This window comes from Mustela putorius, unplaced genomic scaffold (genome assembly GCF_011764305.1).
Source record: "Mustela putorius furo isolate JIRA1106 unplaced genomic scaffold, ASM1176430v1.1 tig00003962_pilon_pilon_pilon, whole genome shotgun sequence".
Classification (NCBI taxonomy): Eukaryota; Metazoa; Chordata; class Mammalia; order Carnivora; family Mustelidae; genus Mustela; species Mustela putorius.
Genome location: NW_025422106.1, coordinates 19,291,281 through 19,312,562, shown reverse-complemented (window position 1 = coordinate 19,312,562; position 21,282 = coordinate 19,291,281).

Genomic DNA, 21,282 nt, shown 5'->3' with positions numbered 1-21,282 from the left:
AGCCAAAGGCAGACGCTTAACCAACTGAGCCACAACAGTGGCTGCCAGGGGCTGGGGAGAGCTGATACTGGGAGTTATTGTTGAACAGGCATAGAGATTCAGATTTTCAAGACTGAAAAGAGTTACAGGGAAGCGTGGTGATGCTGATGGCACATCAGTGTGGTTGTGTTTAATACCACTGAACTTCAAAATGGTTAAGAAGGTAAATTTTATGCAATGTGCATTTTAACATAATAAAAATAAACAAAAAAAGAGATTACCATAAAAAAGCCATGTAAATAACAGCCCCATAGAAATCAGCAAAAACTTTTCTAGGCATTTCACAAAAGAAGAAATCCAAATGGCTAATAACACAGGAAAAGGTGCTCAATTTCATTAATAATCAGGAACATGCAAATTGAAACCACGAAGAGATTATTGCATACATATTATCAAGACAATCAAATTGGAAGACTACCAAGTGTTTAGTGAAACTGGGAGCCCCAGGAACTCTCAGACATTGTTTATAAGTTGGTACAACCAGTTGATGAACAATTTGGCATTTTCAGATTGAGCTGAATAAAAACGTATCTAGACAAACTTGTGTGTATCTGTACCAAGAGTTATGAGTGATTCTTTGTCCACAGAAGGTTTCATGTTAAACTACAATGTTACAAACAGCTCAAATCTCCAAACAATAGATTGGATAAAGGAATGGTAGTGTATTCATAGAGGGAGTACTATACAGCAATGAAAAAGAATGAACCACAGCATGGATGAAACTTACAATATGATGTTGTGCAATGAATACAAAAGGATACATGTAGTGTAACTTAATTTCTTCAAAAATTTATATGTGAAAATATGCAAAATATATCAACATTGTTTACAGCCCAATACATAGGTTTTAAAATCAAATGAAAAGCAAGAGAAATACTATCTTGAAAGTCAGGAGAGTAGTTACTTCTGGGATAAGGGAAGGAGACTGTCAATGAGGAAGGTATACATGGGGGCTTCTTAGAGTGCTGGCAATATTCTATGTGTTGGAGCCCAATGACCATGGAATGGAAATCTTTCCATTTAGTCTGATTGGTCCAAGGTAAGTCATGTGCCTAGCTCTAACCAGTGAATTCCTGGAGCTGACTGGCTTATATCTAGAGTTCTGAACCAATCCCAGGCAAGAGAGATGAGATTCCTTAAATCAGGTCCACTGCTAAAGCTGGGGTGGGGTCATCTTTCTCTAAGGCACCTGGACCACCTGGAGAAGGGTTGGATAGCTAAATAAAATCATGGTTCTTTTAAGACATAAGGAGGAGGAAACAAATACTAAAAAGGAACCCAGCCATGTGCTGCATCCCTCCGTCACTGGTGCTAGCGTGACTAAGCACGTGAAGATGCCATTCCTGACCCCATCAACACTGGAATCCAGACCCCTCTTCAGCAGTCCTACATTAGAAATCTCACTGGCAGGACAAAGCGTTTCTGTGTCACTCTCTCAGGGTTCAAGGACCCAGGGAAGAGCCCAGAATTGGGTCTAGGTCACTGACACCCCCTCTGTGCCATCTTTCCCTTTGGTTCTCTCCTGAGAGGAGGCTCACTTCCCATCTAAGATTCCTCTAACATGGGAGAAGCACTGGCTCTTATGCTGGGTAGATGGCCTTTGATGGATACCCTCTGATGGACAAACCGTGTTCCGATCCATGCCTCCCTTTACCCCTCCAGCAGACAGGGCTGTTACTATTCCCACTGGCAGATGAGGAAATTGAGTCTCAAAGAATTTAACTGCCTTGCTCAAGTTCACACAGCTAGTAAGTGGTAGAAGTGCAGTTTGCCTCCATCTCTTTGACTCTGAGGCTGGATCTCTTCCCACAGCCTTAGACTGCCTCCTATTAATGAGCTTCAGGTCATTAATGATGGGAGTACGTCTGATTGGGAAAGCAAATGGCTTCTTGAGAAATGGAGCAGAAATGGGAGGCTGGGACAAATTCTACCCAGGACCTTGCTGGAAATCTCAATCATCCCAAGACCGATCACACTGAAGTTATAGGACTATTTTGGTTTTGTCCCTGGAAGTGTTTAATCTCAACCCGCCCCCTCCACCTCACCCCTACCCATAACTCAATTTCCAGATTAAGACTGGGAGGGATGATATTCCCTCCAGAGAACATCAGAATGAGATTGGAATGAGTATTCTCTGGTAGGATCAGAATGAAAGAATCTTTCTCCAGCTCAACTCCCTAGCCAATGCAGAAATCCTCTAGTACCATGAACACCTGACTGGACACCTCCAGGGGCAAGCAGCCCACCTCCTCCAGGAAGGCAGACCCTCTGACTTGCATTGAGTCAAGAGTCCTCTCCATGTAATGACCACCCCTGGTCCAGTTCTAATTTCCCACAACAGCATGGGGTAAATGTGTTCATGACACTTCTTCAGGGAGAATAAGGGGTATGGGGAAAGAAAGAAAATGAAAGGAAAGGAGAGATAAAAGGGTAAGTACAAGGCAAAGAAAAAAGATATTTTTTGGGGTGCCTGGGTGGCTCAGTGGGTTAAGCCGCTGCCTTCGGCTCAGGTCATGATCTCAGGGTCCTGGGATCGAATCCCGCATCGGGCTCTCTGCTCAGCAGGGGGCCTGCTTCCTTCTCTCTCTCTCTGCCTGCCTCTCAGTGTACTTGTAATTTCTCTCTGTCAAATAAATAAATAAAATCTTTAAAAAAAAAAAAAAGAAAAGAAAAAAGATATTTTTTCCACCAAGCTAAATATCCCCAGTCCTGCTGTCCAGCAGACCATTACCAGAAAGCTCCTCCGCCACTAGAATCAAACTTATGGGGTGGGGCGGGGGGGGCGGGGAGAACATGGGCTTGCATATGACAAACACACACACATAAATAAATGTATGAAGAAACACCTGAGTGCCTCTGTCACTCAGGATCTGGCCCTCGGCCCTGGTGCAGTACAGCCTCAACCCCAAACATCTGCCCTCAAACGGACACCTTCCAGGCCCCAGGAAATGCTTCAACCCTGCTATTGTCCCATGTTCCCCCACCATGTACCATGAAGATCTGTGAATTATACCACTACCAAGGATGTGCACTGTGCAGAGAGGCTGTAAGGAACAGAACGACTTGAGTAAAAGACAAATCAAAGAACTTGTGGAATTCTTCTTCTTGGAGGGCAATGGATAAGTTCCACGTACCCTTTTCCAGGAGCGCTGGGTACTTTTCTTTTCTTCCTATGGCCCTATGACCCGTGTGAGAGCTATTCATGAATAACTATGGTGTTTCCAAGAGTTGTACAAGAATGACTGAGAAACTCTGCAATAAACGATTTGTATCCATTGGAAATTTGAATACATCTAGGTCCAGATGTACACCTAAGCCATGATGCCAATTTTTTATGTTGTCAACTAGATAGACATTGAACTTCAGAATGGCAAAAAGATTTTAATACAAATATTTAACTTTAATTCTAAAAAAAAACAACACACACACACACACTCAAAGACTTTTAGTTTTATTTAAATAATTGTGTTGAACACTCCTGCCTCTGGCCTTTGCCTGTCCTGGGCCCTTGGACCCCCCAACTCTAGCCTTGACCTTGTCCCTGACCCGCTTGGAACATCTAGGTCTGGCCCTGGCCCGTTAGCTGGAGCTCCGCATCTACCTAGGCCTTCCTGGCCCCCAGGGGGCCTCTGAGGGACAGCTCCTTTGAGCAGCTAGCAGCTGGGACTTTCAATCCCTTTTCCCAGCTTATGACAGAAATGCTTCATAGGGGAAAATTTCACATCTTCATTGGACGCTGGCAAGAATAATCCACATGCCAAAAATGACAAGCACTTTATGCTAAATAGGAGCCTGTAGGAATAAATTACAGAAGGACTTTTGGGGCCACCCCCAACCCTCTCCAAGCCACCTTGCCTAAGAGAGGCCCAGCCTCACAAAATTAACAGCTCTCCAGAAGCGGGGAGAATAATCAGATTGAATCCTTGGGAAGCAGGGTGTAAAACCACAGAACTGAGCCAAGAAGTGAGTCCCCGCTCCCCCCGCCCGGCGTTCTAAAGCACAGTGTGAATCTACGAGAATCATTTTCAGACATCATTATCTGGCAGAGGTCCCAACAGCGCCCATAAATATTTTTCTATTGACTTTTGTTTTGGTCTTTAACAGTATCCTATGAACTATTTCAATAAACAGTGCAAGGCAAAGGAAGAGAAGTTTCGGAGAGCAGAATAAATCTTTGAAATGTTAACATAAACTCCCAGCCAGCTCTGCCTTGGACTGCCAAGGAGGAGCACGGGGCTTGGAGGGAGACTCGGGCCCAGACCCGGCATGGATGTGGCCACCTGGCCTCTGCCAGCGTCTCCAGCAGGGTTGCCAAGCAAAGAGGGAAGGAAGGTTCCAGAACCAGAGGAGGAAGCCAACTGGAGTGAGAGGAAGGGAGAGGAGGCCCAGCCAGTCATGGAGTTGTAAGGCGCCTCTGAGACCCTCTGATCCTCCCGCCCTGTGATACATGCTTAAGGGCTCAGGCTGTGGAACCAGACTGCCCGGGGTTCAAATCCTGGCCCCACCACTTTCTAGCTGCGCACCCTCCTGACCTCATTTTTTTTTTTTAATATAACCTGAGGGTAAAAAAAAAAAAAAAAAAAAAAAAGCATCTGCCCCACAGGGCCAATGGCAGCATTAAATGAGACAATTCATTCAAAGTCACTTAGCACAGGGGTGCGTGCTCCATAAATCGTGCCTCCTGTGATTTTTATAGAAAGGCGTTGGGGGCTCTGGAAAGTCCCAAGGATATCCCATAGGCCAGTCGCACTCATTCCAAGAGGTCTTTCAGTTCTCCCAGGGACAACCAAGTTCTGGAAAACAGGTTGTCACAAAACGTTAATTCGTTTACCACCGTTGACCATGCCAGATGGGCGAGAGCAGATGGCCCAAGACGGTTCATATAGCTGTGGGAGGCAGGAAGGGTCAGGAGACCAAAGCGTGGGTCAGCTGGGGGCTGCTGAATGTGAGGACCATGCAGCAGGGTCCCGTGGCGGGAGGAGCACAGCTCTGGTCCCACTACTGGTTGTGTGCTCCCTAAGCTCATCACTTCGCCTCTCTAGGCCTTGATTTCCGCGTTCATAAAATGGGCACGGTCATGCCATCACCAGGATGACTGCAAGGGCAACTGTGACAGTACTGTACCTGGCCTGAGCAGGTACACCTTCAGCCTTGAGAGACGGAGTGAATGGTGCCCCCATTCGAGCAGGATCTCTAGCTCAGCCGAAACTTCAGCAAATCACCTCTCTGTCACCATTCAACTGTGACCTGTCCCCAAAAGTGCTTTAATTATGACAGTGATTTGCCAAGCATCCTACTTACCAAGCATTCTTAGATACTGGGCCTCACTGAAACCTGAGGCCCAGAGAGGTAAAGTGACTTGCCCAGGGTCACACAGCAAGTAAGTGGCAGAGCAGATCCGACTCTAGTTTTGCAACTCTGAACCCCCCAGTCCTTTCTCTCTGTGGCTGCCCCAGAGCCTGGGGCTCTACAGCATGATGGGCAGGCCCACCCCCACACCATCCCCGGGGCCCGGCATAGCCAGCCCTGCCTGGTCCCACTTCTCAGCTCCTTCCCTGCTACTGAGAGGACCCAGAGATGATCTGCTGCCCCCACCCCAGCTTCTGAGGTGGCAGGGCTGGGATTTGAGCCCTGGTCCACCTGGCACCTTTTGCAAATGCCACAGAGAAGCAGGGTGCTAAGCCCCTCTCAGTCCTCACCCGCAGTTAGCTGAGTACTGTCAGCCAAAAAGCTCTTCTGGGCGGAGACTGTGTTTACCGTCCTATAAACTCTGGTGATTCCAGACTGAGAAAAATACATGGAGTTTTAGGACTGGATGAAAGACAGAGAAGAAATGGCAGGCAAACAGGAGGAGAGCCAAGGGTGGGGGGGGGGGTTGTAATCCAGAAATTAAGGGAGGAAAGCTGTTAGGGAAGAGTAAGTAGGTCATGGTGTCTAATGTTGGCCCCTGGAGCTGTTGGAATGGACAGCCCCACACTGGAGCATCCCTAAAGGATCAGAATGGGGGGGGGGGGCGGCTTTGGATTCTGCAGTCTGAAAGCAAGGAGGCCATCGTGAGAGCAGTGTGTCTCTAAGGGATCAGACGGCAGAGGTTTGAGCAGCTGCATGGGGTGCTCCTTCCAGTCCAACAGGAACAGCTAATGTTTATGGATAATTGCCACATGCCAATGTTTATAGAGCCTAGTTTTGTTCATTTTTTTGAGTAATTCTTCCAGTAATCCTATCAGATGTGCTATTGTACCCATCTTGCACATGGTAGGATCAGAGAGGTTGAATAATTTCCCTAAAGCCACACAGCTAGGAAGGATGAGAGATCCGGGAGCTGGATGTAGTTCTCTTTGATTTCTTAACCAAAATCTTCATCAATGCAGGGGAGAAGGATAGAGGAGAGGTGGCCAAGGTGAAGGGGGCACCCAGGATCCAGGCTGCATGAGATGAATACATCCCTTTCTTCTGGTTTCTGCCCATAGGAGCCATTTACTCTGAACCAAGACTTACTTTGAGTACTAACACATAGTTTTACAGACTGAGGTGCATCTGTAACCCAGTCCTGCTGTAAGCCTTTTGGCCATGTGGGCCAGTAAAGAAGGTTCTGGAAGACAACGGAGTCTAGAATCCATTAGAGATGAAAACAAGCCCCCCCACAGACACACCCTTAACAGGAGTATAGTGCTCAAGCTTTCCTCATCCCAACTGGTCTTCCAACCAGCCCGGTGGAGACACACATGGACTCATCCCCATTGGCCAGATACAAACACTGAAGCTTGGGCATTCTTGTCAGGGGCCAAAGTACCAGTGTTAAACGGCTCTACTGAGAGGTTTTAATCTCATTCTCGCTGACCAACTCTGCCAAGACACCCAGAAGAATGAGATCAGAGGGAAAGTCCGGGATGAGTCACTCCTGCTGCGCACTATGGAGCAAGTCCTGTTCCAGGCAGAGACTCAGAGACAGAAAGACAACCATCCCGGCCTTCAACCTGGGGAGACAGACAAGGACACCGTTGGTGACTCCTTCTCTGCTGAGTGCCAGAGACACCCGGGCTCTTGACGTGCAGGCACTGCGTTGAGAGGGGCTTGCTGCCAGGGAAGGAAGGCTGCGGGTTGTCTGACCCCTCAGCCCTGAACTTGAACGGCCTCTTCCCCATCCTGGTACCCACCTCCCGCAGGGCAGCTGGACACCTGACAACCCAGACAGCCCAGGTCAGCAGCCCCCGCCCCGTCCCCAGCAAACCCTGGCCATTCGCTGCTTTAGGGAGCAACCTGGACCCAGCATGAGTCCGGTTCCAGACCCTCCTGTCCCTGCCGCCAACTCCACATGTCCCTGCCGCAACTCCCTGAACGTTGATTTCCTCATTCGTCCACCACAGTCCCCTGTGCCCTACAAAGCTGCCAAGAGAATTAAATGGGATGGAGGGGTCCATGGAAGTGCTTTTCAGGCTGTAAGTCACTTTACAAAGAGCAGGGGGCTTCTCTAAGGCTCCTAATGAATCCCCACGGTTCCGGTTCAAGACCCCGGTCTCCTAGCTCCAAAGGCAGCAGAGGAGTTAATTGTGAAGCTCTTCAAAGAGCCCTTGGGGAGCAGAGACAGAGCAAAGGGCAGGTTTGGAGGCCTCTTTTGGAAATGACAAGATCCATTTAGCAATCAATTAGCGCTGTCCCCAGGCTCCGGGCCTGCACACTCGGCAGAAAGAATGCGCCACACCGCGCTGATTAGAAACAGATGCACTGGGAACGGCGCTGGCCAGCGGGGCCGGGATTCCTGGGCACCGGGCTCCTGGCTGGAGACAGGGTTCGCCATTACATTCTGGGCACCAGCGTGGGGAGGAAGGCCAAGGAGACCAAGCTGAGAGAGAGAGAAGGCTCCCTGGAGAATGTGTACCTGTGAGGGGGGATTCAGAGGCAGGAGCGTGAAGAAGGCTGACTCAGTCAGGAATCATGGGGGATAAAAGTAGTCCAACCAAGTACAGAATAGGACTTTGGATCAACAGAGGCTGATGCCGGTCATGACCCAGTTGACCGGAGAGAAAGTAAATAAAGCAGGAGGCCGGGCTCTCCGGTGCCTTGAAAAATAACGCACAGCTGCCAGTCTCCTTTATTAAGCTCTGCAAAAAACCCTTTTCATGCTCTTTCCTTTATTGAATTATCATTTATGCTATCTCCGTTATTTATCATTATGCCCTGCTCTTATGTCCATTTTGCAGATGAGAAAACTGAGGTTTATAACTTACTCAGGAAGGACAGCTGATAAAGGGTGGGTCCAGCTCTTGAACCCAGCTATGAGGTCCCTCTCCTGGCCATGATGGGAATGATTTCTCTACCTCCCACTTTTTCCTTCTCCTTCAACAAATGGAAGAACTTGGAGCTTCCTCTCCTCTGGCCTTGCAGCACTGCGGGGAAGCTCCGGGCAATGTCCCTGTTAAGGCCTCCCCAGGATGAAGGGCTCACTGCTTCCCGCAGGCTGTTGACTCTAAGCTTGGACGATTTGCCAGGCTGGCTATCTTTTCTTCTATTCAGCCAAGAGATGGGTCCCTGCAAGTATGCGGCCTCCCCCAGCAATGCTGCTTCTGTCCTCTGAATCCACTCAGGTGTCAAATTCCTTTTCCCTGAGACCAGTTCAGGGTACGACCATGACCCCGCCCTTATTTTTCTAAGCCATGCAGCCTCTGTGACAGCTGCTCCCCCACCATCAGCTGGGGAGCTCCCATGTCACCCCACACACACCCTCCGCAGGCCACCTGCCAGCCCATCCACATCCCTGGGGGGCCCAGATGTGGACAAGGGGTCAACCAGGTCTCCCCTCTTCCCGCAGCCCAGAAAGGAATACTCTTTAAAATATTTTTTTAATACAGTTTATTTGCCATTATATGAGTGATATGTGTTCACTATAGGAAATATTTTTTTAAAACATGCAGTGAGCAGAGTAAAACTCTCCCCCCAGAGAGAAAAATTGCCCATTGTGCCACTCCAGCCTTCTTTGCTCTGCTTAATTTTTTTTTTTTTTAAGATTTTTACTTATTTGACACACAGAGAGAGAGCACAAGTAGGCAGAGAGGCAGGCAGAGGGAGAAGGGAAAGCAGACTCCCCACTGAGCAGAGCCCAAAGCGGGGCTCCATCCCAGGATCCCAGCACCCTAACATCATGACCTGAGCCAAAGGCAGAGGCTTAACCCACTGAGCCACCCAGGCACCCCTGCTCTGCTTAATTTACCTAGCTTTCTTTACTCTAGATCTACTCATGTGTGTCCCGAAATTTCACTTACTAATGTGTTGGGTTTTTTTTTTTTTTAAGATTTTACTTATTTATTTGAGAGAGAGAGCATGAGAGGAGAGAGGTCAGAGAGAGAAGCAGATGTCTGCTGAGCAGGGAGTCCGATGTGGGACTCGATCCCAGGACTCCAGGATCATGACCTGAAAGGAAGGATGCCTGGGTGGCTCAGTGGGTTAAGCCTCTGCCTTCACCTCAGCTCTCTCTCTCCCTTCATTTGCTTAACCAACTGAGCCACCCAGGTGCCCCAGTTTCACTTACTATCATGGCATCAGCCGTCTGCTGTGTTATTAGAGAGTCTATGAAAATGTCATTGGTAATGATCACATAATAGTCTGTAAAATATTTGCCATTTCTCTTATTTGGGGCATTGCTATAAATGCATGCCTCCAGTGATTCCTTACTACACAGAACCTCAGTTGTCACCTACAATAATAGGGTATGGGGTCCTTGATGCTAAAACTCTTGCCATAATGTCAAACCTCCCCAACCCCCATGTTTGCATTATCAGGCCTGAGCAGAGAATACCACTAATATACAGGGGAGGGTTCTAGCCCTATGCTGTTTTTAGTAGCTTTGTTGATTTTATAACCTTATATCATAGCCCGAGAGGCTCTTAAAGATCAACCATGCAAGTTTCGGACATTAAAGCTGAATTCAGAGAGGGCAAGTAAGTTGCCCAATGTCACACAGGAACGGAGGGCCCCTGGCTCCCCACTCAGGGCTCTCTCCACAGGAATGAGTGCAGGTCCCAGACAGCCAGGGAGAACTCAAGTTAGGGCAAGGTTGGTTATTCTTTGGTCTCAAGAAGAATAAATCAAGCAAGACGTTTTTAGGTAAAGCCACCGGCCTTTTACCGAGAGTTCATATTTAACCAGGGTAGGGAAGGGGGAGAGAAAAGAAATCAACAACGGCTTATATCCACAGATGAGGTGACTTGGGAGCCCACAAAGCGTTTCTGCTTTTCTTGCTGGCCACCCTCTCTCCATCTTCCCCTCTTCCTCTCTCACAATCTCACCACCACCCAGAACCACTCTGAGATCATCCAACGCAGAGCTCTCAGGCTGGGATATTGAGGGCCTGAATGGAGAAGGGAATGAGTGGCACGGAGCACACCCACCAATAAAATAAGATCCGGAAGACAGGACTAGGGGACTTCTTGTAACTGCAGGGACGGGTTCATTTGTGGGAAACGAGAATGTGAGAATGAATGATACCAGCTAGAAATCACCTTCTCCAGCACTGAATTTCCAGAGACATGTAAGTCACTCCCACAGCTCTGGTCTCCAAGTCCTCATCTGTAAAAATGCAGCCCTCTGATTCATTCTGCAAACGTTTCTTGAGTGCCTTGCTGTGTGCTCGGCCCTGTGCCGGTCACTGAGAGAAGGCCAGGAGGCTCTCAATGACCAGGAGAAACGAAGAAAGAACAAAAGAAGGGAACACTTATTTAGTACCTTTCCGCCCAGGCATTAAGATAGGCAAAAATGGACACAATGACGAACAAAAATGCATAGTGAGACTTATGGGTCTAGATACAGGACTTTACTAGACAACCTGAAAAGCCTCCCACTAATAAAAACTTAGAAATTCTGGACAACCTATAATAGACATCCTTTTTAAAATAAGCAGAACGAAGTTCTCAAGTAAACAAGGAAATCCGCAGGGGCCAGACATTGACACGGGACTAAATATCACAGGGATAAGCTTTTGAGTTAATGCTCTAGCTGTAAGCGGGGGAACATGACCTGTGCCCCCCAAAACCCCCAAGATGGAAAAATAACACAGTAAGAGAGTCACATTCTTAGGACAGTGATACTCCCAGGATTCTGGAGAATACACGGTCAGCCACAGCTTCATGTGATTCCCACAGACAGGGCGCGGCTGTAGATGACCCCATCACCCTGTTACAAGATGGGCAAGCAAGAATCTGACAAAAAGCAAGTGGATTTCTTCCATCCCTCAGGAGTTCATCCATTAGAACAAACAGCATATCAACTACAAAGTAAATATGTCCTTTTTTTCTCCATTGGAACATTTGATGAATTTGCATTTCATCTTTGCATCCCAGTGTTAGCATAGGTGCTGTCAAAGCAAGCACCAAAATAAGGGCATCTTAAAAAAAATTACCACCGCAAATGGCATTTTAAAAAGGAAAAGGAGTTTCTAAAACAAGTGTATTTGGAAAATATGCAACTTGAACTATTAGAAAAATCTAGAAAGCCATTGAAATTAAAAACCCAATGGGTGAGTTCAAGAGTAGATTAAATACAGCTGAATGATGGGGCACCTGGGTGGCTGAGTTGGTTAAGCAACTGCCTTCAGCTCAGGTCATGATCCTGGAGTCTCAGGATCGAGTCCCGCATTGCGCTCCCCACTCAGCGAGGAGTCTGACGCTTCTCCCTCTGACCTTCTCCCCTCTCTCTCTCCTTCTCTCTCCCAAATAAATAAAGAAAGATAAATTCCTTAAAAAAAATAAGTGCAGCTGAAGGAAGATTGGTGCATGGGAAGACCTAACTCTGTTAATAATTTACCTTATTACTTTTTATGTGATACTTACCCTTTATGAAGTATAATGTTATTATAACTTGTAGTGTCATTTTGAGACTAATCATTCAAAGGATAAACAAAGAGAAATGGATTACTTTAAACATAGGTGAAATAAGCTTTTTAACACTAGCCGTCAAACATGCCTCATTTTACCTTTGAACAGACTAGCTTCTGGCATCGTACATTTCAAACTTTATTTCTTCTTCAATAACCGTATACTTCCAAAGCCAAACATCGTAAGACCTATTATCACATTATGCCACAATCTCAGGCAAACTGAAACAGTTGGCAGTGGTCAATTCCCAGAAATCACTCCAAAACCAGGATGACTGGCGGTCCCTTCCCTATACATGGTAATGACTAGAAGCAACATAAGTGTACACCATTGAGCGGGATGGCCAATGGTGTTGATTTGCAAACACCATTGCTTCTTTTAAGTCAGAGGATTCCTTTTCCCAGTATGGCTCCAGGTTAGAGTTGGCCAGTGAGAGAAAAGAAGCAAGATCGGAAGAAGGAAGAGAAGGTGAAATCATAGCAATTTATTCCCCCAGCAGGCGGTGGCAGTCAGATATGGCCTCAAAATTTTTCCACAAGCTACCACTTGGAGGTTGTGCAGAAGGAGCAGTTCCCAGCCTTTCCACAAACTCACTTCACACTCATAGTGGAAAGACGCAGTGGTTTCTCAGACTGTCCCACCGTCAGTGGCTTCTCCCAGCCTCTCCCACCTGCCCTTCCCAGACCAGCCCAGAGGTGCAGTTATTACACAGATCCATAGAGAGAGGCTGAGTTTGGCTGGATGGGCAGGGACTTTGGAATAATAAGACTGGGCAGTTTGTGGCAAAGATACAGAGATGTGAGGCTAGAGCTTTCCAAATGAGCACATTTACGCCATATTGCTCAGCAGAGGAGTGTTCCAACAACCAGGGGGGAAGAGAACCCATTCTGTGGATGTTAGTCAACCGTTCCTCCAGCCACTCTGGCCTTGCTCAAGGTGCTCATCAACAAAATGGCCACAGTGGAAGAGATGGAGGTTGTGCACGGGCTCCAGCAAGAGGGACCCCTCCTCACCAAGGCCAATCTGGCTAAAGACCCTGCTGGGTATCCAACCTTTGACCAAAAGGCTAACACTGAGCCCCGAATACAGCACTGTTTTCCAGAGGGACAAACTAGGACATTTGATATGACACTGAACTAATTTCATCATAGGACAATTCATGGAAACTGACAAACTGATTCTGAAATCTGCATGGAAGGGTACCGGACCCATGGAAATCTATGATTCTTGGAGAATAAGAAGGGGGGATTTGTCCTACCAGGTATCAAGGTAAAGCTACAGTGATTAAAACAGTCTGGTATTGGTACGGGAATAGACAGAGACTGATGAAATAGACAGAGGAGAGCGCCCAGAAACCAACGCGAGCATATACAGAACTGGATTTATGACAGAACAGACATTACAGATTAGTAAACAAAACAAAATAAAACGGATGGACCATAACAAATAAGATGGCCACACGTGGTTATTCATATGGAGAAAAATTAATTCCTCCTTCATGTGCTACATAAGAATCGATTCAAAGTAGATTTAGGGGCCCCTGGTTGGCTCAGTCAGTTAAGCATTCAACTCTTCATTTCAGCTCATTTTGTGATCTCAGGGTCGTGAGTTCAAGCCCCACGTCAGGCTCTGCACTCAGTGGGGGAGTCTGCTTGAGATTCTCCCTCTTTCTCTGGCCCTGCCCTGGGTCAGGCATGCTTCCTCTCTAAAAAATCCCAAAACAACAACAACAACAAAAATAAACTAGACTTAAACAGAAATGTGAAAGATAAAACTATAACAAAAAGTAGAACACAATATAGGATAATCATTTTAGGTCCTCAGAATAGAGAGGGACTTCTTAAGGTACATAAAAGCACCTACCTTAAAGCAAAAACAATAACAACCGAAGTAAATAAATTAGGAACTTCTGGTTTCCCAGAGACAGCATGAAGAATGAGAAAAAACAAGCCACAAACTTGGAGATGACAATTGCAATACATATTACAAAGGAGTCATTTCCAGAACATGTAAAGAATGCTTATAAATCAATAAGAAAAAAATAAATCCCAAAGAAAATAGACGAAGGGCAAAAACCGGAATTATACTGAAAAGACAAATGCCTAATAAACATGACAACATGTTCAACATAATTGAGAATAAACGAAATGCAAATTAAAAGCAGAATGCCAAAATTAAAAGTTTACACACACATAAACACACACACACACAGAATGCCATGCCATTCCGCACTCACCAGTTTGGCAAAAATGAAAGCACTGACAATACCAAGTGTCAGCAATTATGCGAGGCAAAAGCAACTCCTATATGGAAAGTAGGAAAGTAAACTGGTACCACCACTAATTGTTGGGTAAGAGTAAAGTTGAACATGCCCTATGAACACCCTATGACCCAGAAGTCCCAAAGTCCCAATGATGGGTGTATAATCACCAAACACTGCAAACATCACAAGTGTCCATAATGAGATTAGATTTACATATTGGGATATAGTCAAACAATGAGTCCACTGTTTGTGCTGTACTATAGTGGGTGAACTCAAGGGCTGATCAGCCATGTGAATTAACTTCAAACACATGAATTGGAAGGGGAAAAAGACAACTCACAAAAGACTATATACAGTAGGATTCCATTTGTATACAGGCAAGATGAAATAATAGATTTTTTAAGATATGTATACGTGGGCACCTGCTTGGCTCAGTGGCCTCTGCCTTCAGCTCAGGTCATGATTTCAGGGTCCTGGGATCAAGCCCTGCATCGGGCTCTCTGCTCTCCCCCCCGCCCCCTCCCCTCCACCACCTGCCTCTCAGTCTACTTGTGATCTCTGTCAAATAAATTTTTTTAAAAATCTTTAAAATACATATATGTGTGGGGAAAATATACAGACAAGCAATGGAATAATCAACACAACAGTCAGAAGAGTGATTACATGGGGAGCAGGGCAGAATGTATTTGAGCAGAGGCACAGAGAGAACATATTAGGTATTAGATAATGTTCTGATTGTCATCCCAAGTGCTTGCTACATCATTCTTAGATGTGTGTCTTACATACTCTTTGGTGCACAAGAAAAGCAAACACACAGAGGGCTGAAGCAAGTACCAGAACTGAGTCCACAAAAATGGTCCATTACACATAATATCTGATGTGTTCTAATAGCAGCCATGGTAACTTTAAAGGGTACTGACAGGTTAAACAATTGGAGAAAAAGGACATAACTTAATGGTATACTTATTAACTTGTTTCTTATGACACAATTTTATTTTTATTTACTTATTTATTTTTAAGTAGATTCCACACCCAGCATGGAGCCCAATGTAAGGCTTGAACTCACAACCCTGAAATCAAGACCTGAGCTTAAATTAAGAGTCAAATGCTCAACTGACTGAGCCACACTGGTGCCCCAAGATACAATTTCAATTTAAAGTATTTTTTTTTAAGATTTTATTTATTTGACAGAGACAGCAAAAGAGGGAACACAACAAGGTGGAGTGGGAGAGGGTGAAGCAGGCTTCCAGCTGAGCACAAGCCTGAGGCAGGGCTCAATCCCATGCGACCTGAGCCGAAGGCAGACGCCTAATGACTGAGCCACCCAGGTGCCCCAATTTAAAGGTTTTTAATGTAGGTTTCTTTTAAAAAAGAGAAAATGATTAGACATTCTCTAGGACTGATGAATCTTCAGATACAAGAAGCACAACGAACCCTCAGAAAGGTAGGTAAAACTGAATCCATGCATGTACACATTATAATTGGGGGGACCACATAATTTATCATTCTAACAAGGATACCTTTGAGAATGAGAGAGGCACTATCAATAATTATGCAACATAACAGCTATTAAGCAGGACGTGCTAAGGCAAACCAAAATATATCCTCATCCTTGGGGACACTGCAACCAAATTCAAATTGCTTAAAAAGGGAACACAATTAATTGGCAACAGACTTTCCAACAGCAACAACAGATACCAGAACACAATGTGAAAATATCTTCAAATTACTCAGCAAAAATAAAGGTCAATCTAGAATTCTATACCAGGCTAGATGTTGGCGGTGGGAAACCTACTTTTGTTCCAGCTGAGACTACGAGAGTTTATGTAACATACCTGTGCTAAAAGGAGGAGTGAGAGGCAATGAATACTGGTGAGCAAATGAACTGGTAAAGTTGCAGGTAAATCTAAATAATCTATGACAAATAATATTAATTATTATCATGAATAACGTAAGGATATTAAAATAAGGTACCACTAGAAAACAGTATAGTAAACTAGGACAGATGACAGTAGAAAGGATTAAATGGTTTGGGAAAAACACAGATATTGATTGTTACCTTGTGAGGTTGTATGTATATTAAGTTTTAAGTGTAACCTCTTAAAAAAAAAACAGAAACATAATAGCTTTTATACTAGTAAAGAAAAAAAAGTGAAAAAAGAACTAACTAGATTGATCCAAATGAGACAGGAAGTGGAAAAAGGGAAAGGAGGGCTGCCTGGGTGGCTCAGTCAGTTAATCTGCTGCCTTTGGCTCAGGTCATGATCCCAGGGTCTGGGGATCGAGTTCCACATTGGGCTCCTTGTTCAGCAGGGAGCCTGCTTCCCTCTCTGCCTCTGCCTGCCATTCTGCCTGCTTGTGTGCTCTCTCTCTCTCTCTCTGACGAATAAATAAATAAATAAAATCTTTTTAAAAAAGCGGGCGGAAAGGGAAAGCTGAGAACCTAGGAGGAACAAAATAAAACAATATAAATAAGCCCATCTATCATACATGTTAACGAAGATAAGAAAATCATTACAAAAATATCAGTAATCATAGTACATTTTAAATTACTAGATTATTCACTGGGGAGATAGAGATTCTCTGATTAGATTAAGAACAAAAGCTGGAAATATGCTGGCTACAAAAGACACTTAAAACACAAGGACTCAGGCACCTGGGTGGCTCAGTGGTTTAACCCGCTGCCTTTGGCTCAGGTCATAATCTCAGGGCCCTAGGATCGAGTCCCACTCTGCTCAGCGGGGAGCCTGCTTCCTCCTCTCTCTGTCTCTGCCTGCCTCTCTGCCTACTTGTGATCTCTCTCTGTCAAATAAATAAATAAAATATTTTTTAAAAAGCACACAAGGACTCAGAAAAGTTGGAATTGTTTTTTAAATGATGAACAATGAGCTAGGCAAATATTAATCAAAAGAAAGCTGGTGTAGTCAACCAATATCTGACAAACTATGCTTTAAGACCAAAGCATTGTTAGAAATAAAGACAGTTACAATATAATAATTAAAGAAAATTTTCATCAGAAAGGTAGAAGACTTCTGAACATATGTGCAGTCTCAGATTACATAAAGCAAAAATTGACAGAACTACAAGAAGAAATTTAAAATCTATAATCATAGTGGGAGAGTTTAGCACATCTCTTAGAAATTAAAATATCAAGGAGGAAAAAAATCAGCTTAGGCTTTAGTAGATTTTAACAACACAGTAAGTTTGATCTAATAACATAAGTATAATTGTTCGACCAACAGCTAAAGAATACACATTATTAAAGCATCATGTATGATACTACAAAGAAAATGAATCTATCAACAGACTACATTCTCTTATCACAACTCAATTAAATTCAAAATCAGTTCATAATATAGCTTTCAAAGTCTAGTATGTTTGGGAAATGTAAAAACACAATTCTATCCAACAAATGGATCAAGACAAAATCCAAACACACACACACACACACACACAATTACAAGGAGGCACCTGGGTGGCTCAGTACATTAAGCATCTGACTCTTGATTTTAGTCAGCCAAGGTCATGATCTCAGGGTCATGAGATCAAGCCCCCCATCAGGCTCCGCACTGGACATGGAACCTGCTTCAGATTCTCTCCCTCCCTCTCCCTCCACTCCTCCCCCCTTCCTCTCTCTTAAAAAATAAAATATTACAACCCAAAATACTCATCCTAAAGTTTATGTGGAAGAACAAGGACAATAAATAAACCAGTGAATTCTGGAGAACAAAGTAGGATGACTTACCCTGCCTGATAGCCAGACATTTTCTGAATTATAGTGATTTGTACAGGATGGCATTGGCATAGGGATAGGAAAATAAACCAATGGCACAGAATGGAGCCCAGAAACAAGTCTGGGCCCTGTGGAAACCTCATATATGAAAGAGCATTACCATAGGGCAAGGAGGGGATGCTCCAGTCCATAGCAGTGTTGGCAGTATTAGTTATCCAAGTGGGAAATAGGGGGCAAAAGATTCTTATCTCACACCATTGATAAAAATCTATTTCAGGTGATTTAAAACTCCAAATGTGAAATGCAAAGTTTAAAACCTTCAGATGGGAAATGAAGAAAATCTGCACGACCTCAGAAAAAAGACTTCTTAAAGCAAGCATAAACCATAAGGAAAAAGATTATTAAATCTGATGATAGATAATACCCTTAACAGAATTAAAAGATGAAACACAGTATTTCTCATAAAGTCAAACACAAATCTTCCCTTTGGCTCCACCAATTCCACTCTGAGGTGTTTACCCAAGAGAAATGAAAATATATGGGCACAGAAAGACAGGTACAAGAATGTTGATGGCCATTTTATTCATAGTAACCAAAAACTGAAGCCACTTCAGTGTCCATCAAGAGTACATCGAGTAAACCTATTATAGTACATTCATACGATGGGAATCTACTCAGCAATAAAAAAGAAATTTACACAAGATGGATGAATCTTAAGAACATTATGCTAAGCAAAAAAAAAGCCAGGCACACAGTATGATTTAATTGATATTATTTTAAATCAGACAAAATTAATATATGGTAAAAGAAGTGCAAACAGTGGTTGCCTTAGAAGGAGCACAGAGGATCTTACTGGGGAGCAGAAATGCTTTGAACCATGACAGAGGAGAGGGTTACATGGCTTTATGCATTTGTCATAATCTATCAAACTGTTCATTTATAATCACACCAAAAATAATAAAGTACCTAGGATAAACTTAACCAAGGTGGTGAAAGACGTATACTTTAAAAACTATAAAACAATGAGGAAAGAAATTGAAGATGGGGGTACCTGGGTGGCTCAGTCACTTGGCTCAGTTCAAGATCTCAGGGTCCTGGGATCAAGACCCACATCGGGCTCCCTGCTTGGTGGGGAGTCTGCTTCTCCCTCTCCCTCTGTCCCTGCCCCCGTTTGTGCTCTCGTTCTCTCTCAAATGAAGAAATAAAATCTTTAAATTTTTTTTTAAAGAAAGAAATTGAAGATGACATAGATGGAAAGATATTCCATGCTCATGGATTGGGAGAACAAATACTGTTAAAATGTCCACAAAACAACCTAAAGACCTACAGTCTTAATGTAATCCCTATCAAAATACCCAAAGCACTTTTCACAGAACTAGAACAAATAATCCTAAAATTTGTATGGAACCACAAAAGACCCAAAATAGCCAAAGCAACCTTGAAAAAGAACAGACTGTTGGAAAGATGATGGAGTAGAGGACCCTGTGCTCATCTCCTCCTGCAGCTACACCTATATAACACCCACATCAGCATAAATAATCCAGAACATGACTCGAACACTGGCTAAACTCTAGCCATATGGAGAGTCTAGACTCTCCATAGCTAAACATAGAGAAGAGGCCACATGGAAGAAGGTAGAAAGGGCAGAGTCGAGGTGTGGTGCTAAACGAATTTTTGGGGGGATCAGGGAGGGAGGGAGCCATGGGCGCTGAGAGAGGAGAGAAACACACCCTCTTATCTAGGAAGCCAGAGCGGGGGAAGATGAATCCTCATAACATTAGGCTCTGAAAACCAGAGAGGCTGAATTTTTTAAGTTCTTATAACCCTTGGGACTTAAAACCTAGAATTTTAAAAATCAGTGGGTCGGTTTATTGGTGGAGAGCCAGGAGGGCCAGAGGAAGACAACCAGCAGTTTGAAAAATGCCTGGAGCTACTTATCTCAGAGCGTGTACCAAAGGGATGGAGATTGGCAGGGGACTCCTCCAGGAACAAAGGAACTGGAAGGTGCCATTTCTCTCCCCTGTCCCCCAACCTAGACACCCAGCCACCTGTGGGAACCAGTACGGCAAAAATACTTGCTACCTAACTTACTTGCATTGCTACCTCACCCCCCACTCCCCTCTAGCTGTGCTTTTGTGGATCCAACGCTCCAGACTGTCCCGCCTTAGTCCAGTGTTGCAGGGCTCCTCTGACAGGGCACCAATAGTATACAAATCTTGCTAACCCTGCCCCTCCGGCCCCTGTGCACATTGTGGATCCCGCCCCCATCAATATCCTCTTGACCAGAGCCCATCCAAAGAAATACCACAAGCCTGGGCAGTGTCCAAGGAGCCCAGACAGGGGCCAGCACCACTCCAAATTGACTCCTTTCCCTGGGGAGGGAGGAAGATAACCGCACACATAAGTCTGACTGCAGCCCCAGCAGTGGGCCAGGAGCAGATAGCAGTTCTGACTGCAGGACCTGCCCACCAACAAAAGCTTCTCAGGGACAACATAGGAAAGTGCCCTGCTGTTGGTGCTACTTCACCTCTGGCAAACTCCTGGTCTGACTCAACTCAAGTCCTAGGTGTTCCCAGACTGGCCCACTAACCATACAGAGATCAGATCCTGCCCATGACAAGAAAAGAGAGACATTGCAGATGATTGGACTAAAGGTGAACATAGCTCAGCCACAATAGTAGGACACATGCAACACACATAGGAGACACCCCTCAAGTGCGATTTACTGGTAAAAAGGAGACATTGCACCAAGGGGCTCTACAGGACCTCTTCTTCATAAGGCCACTACTCTTGTCACTGACTTTCCTAACACACAGAAAAAGACACCAAGTTAGACAAAACAGAGGACTTTGTCCCAAAGAAAGAACAAAACAAAATCATAGCAAGACACCTAACTGAAATGGAGATAGGTAATATGCCTGATAGGGAACTTAAAATAACAATCATAAAGATACTCAGTGGACTTGAGAAAGGACATCAGTGAGACCCTTAACAAAGAGATAAAAACCTATCAGAGATGAACACCACAATAAATGAAGTAAAAAAACACACTAGATGGAATAAATAGTAGACAAGAGGAAGGAGAAGAATGGATCAGCAACCTGGAGTTCAGAGTAATAGAAAGTAATCAAGCTGAGCCAGTGAGAAGGGAAAAAATCTATACAAAAGGATAACACACTTCAGAAACTCAGTGACTCCATCAAGCACAGTGACATTCACATTATAGGGATTCCAGAAGGAGAAGAGAGAGAAAGGAGCACAGAAAGTGTATTTGGAGGAAAAAATAGCTGAAAACTTCCTGAACCTGGAGAAGGAAACAAAAATCCATATTCAGGACACATATCCCCAACAAAATCACCTCAAGAAGGTTCATACCAAGA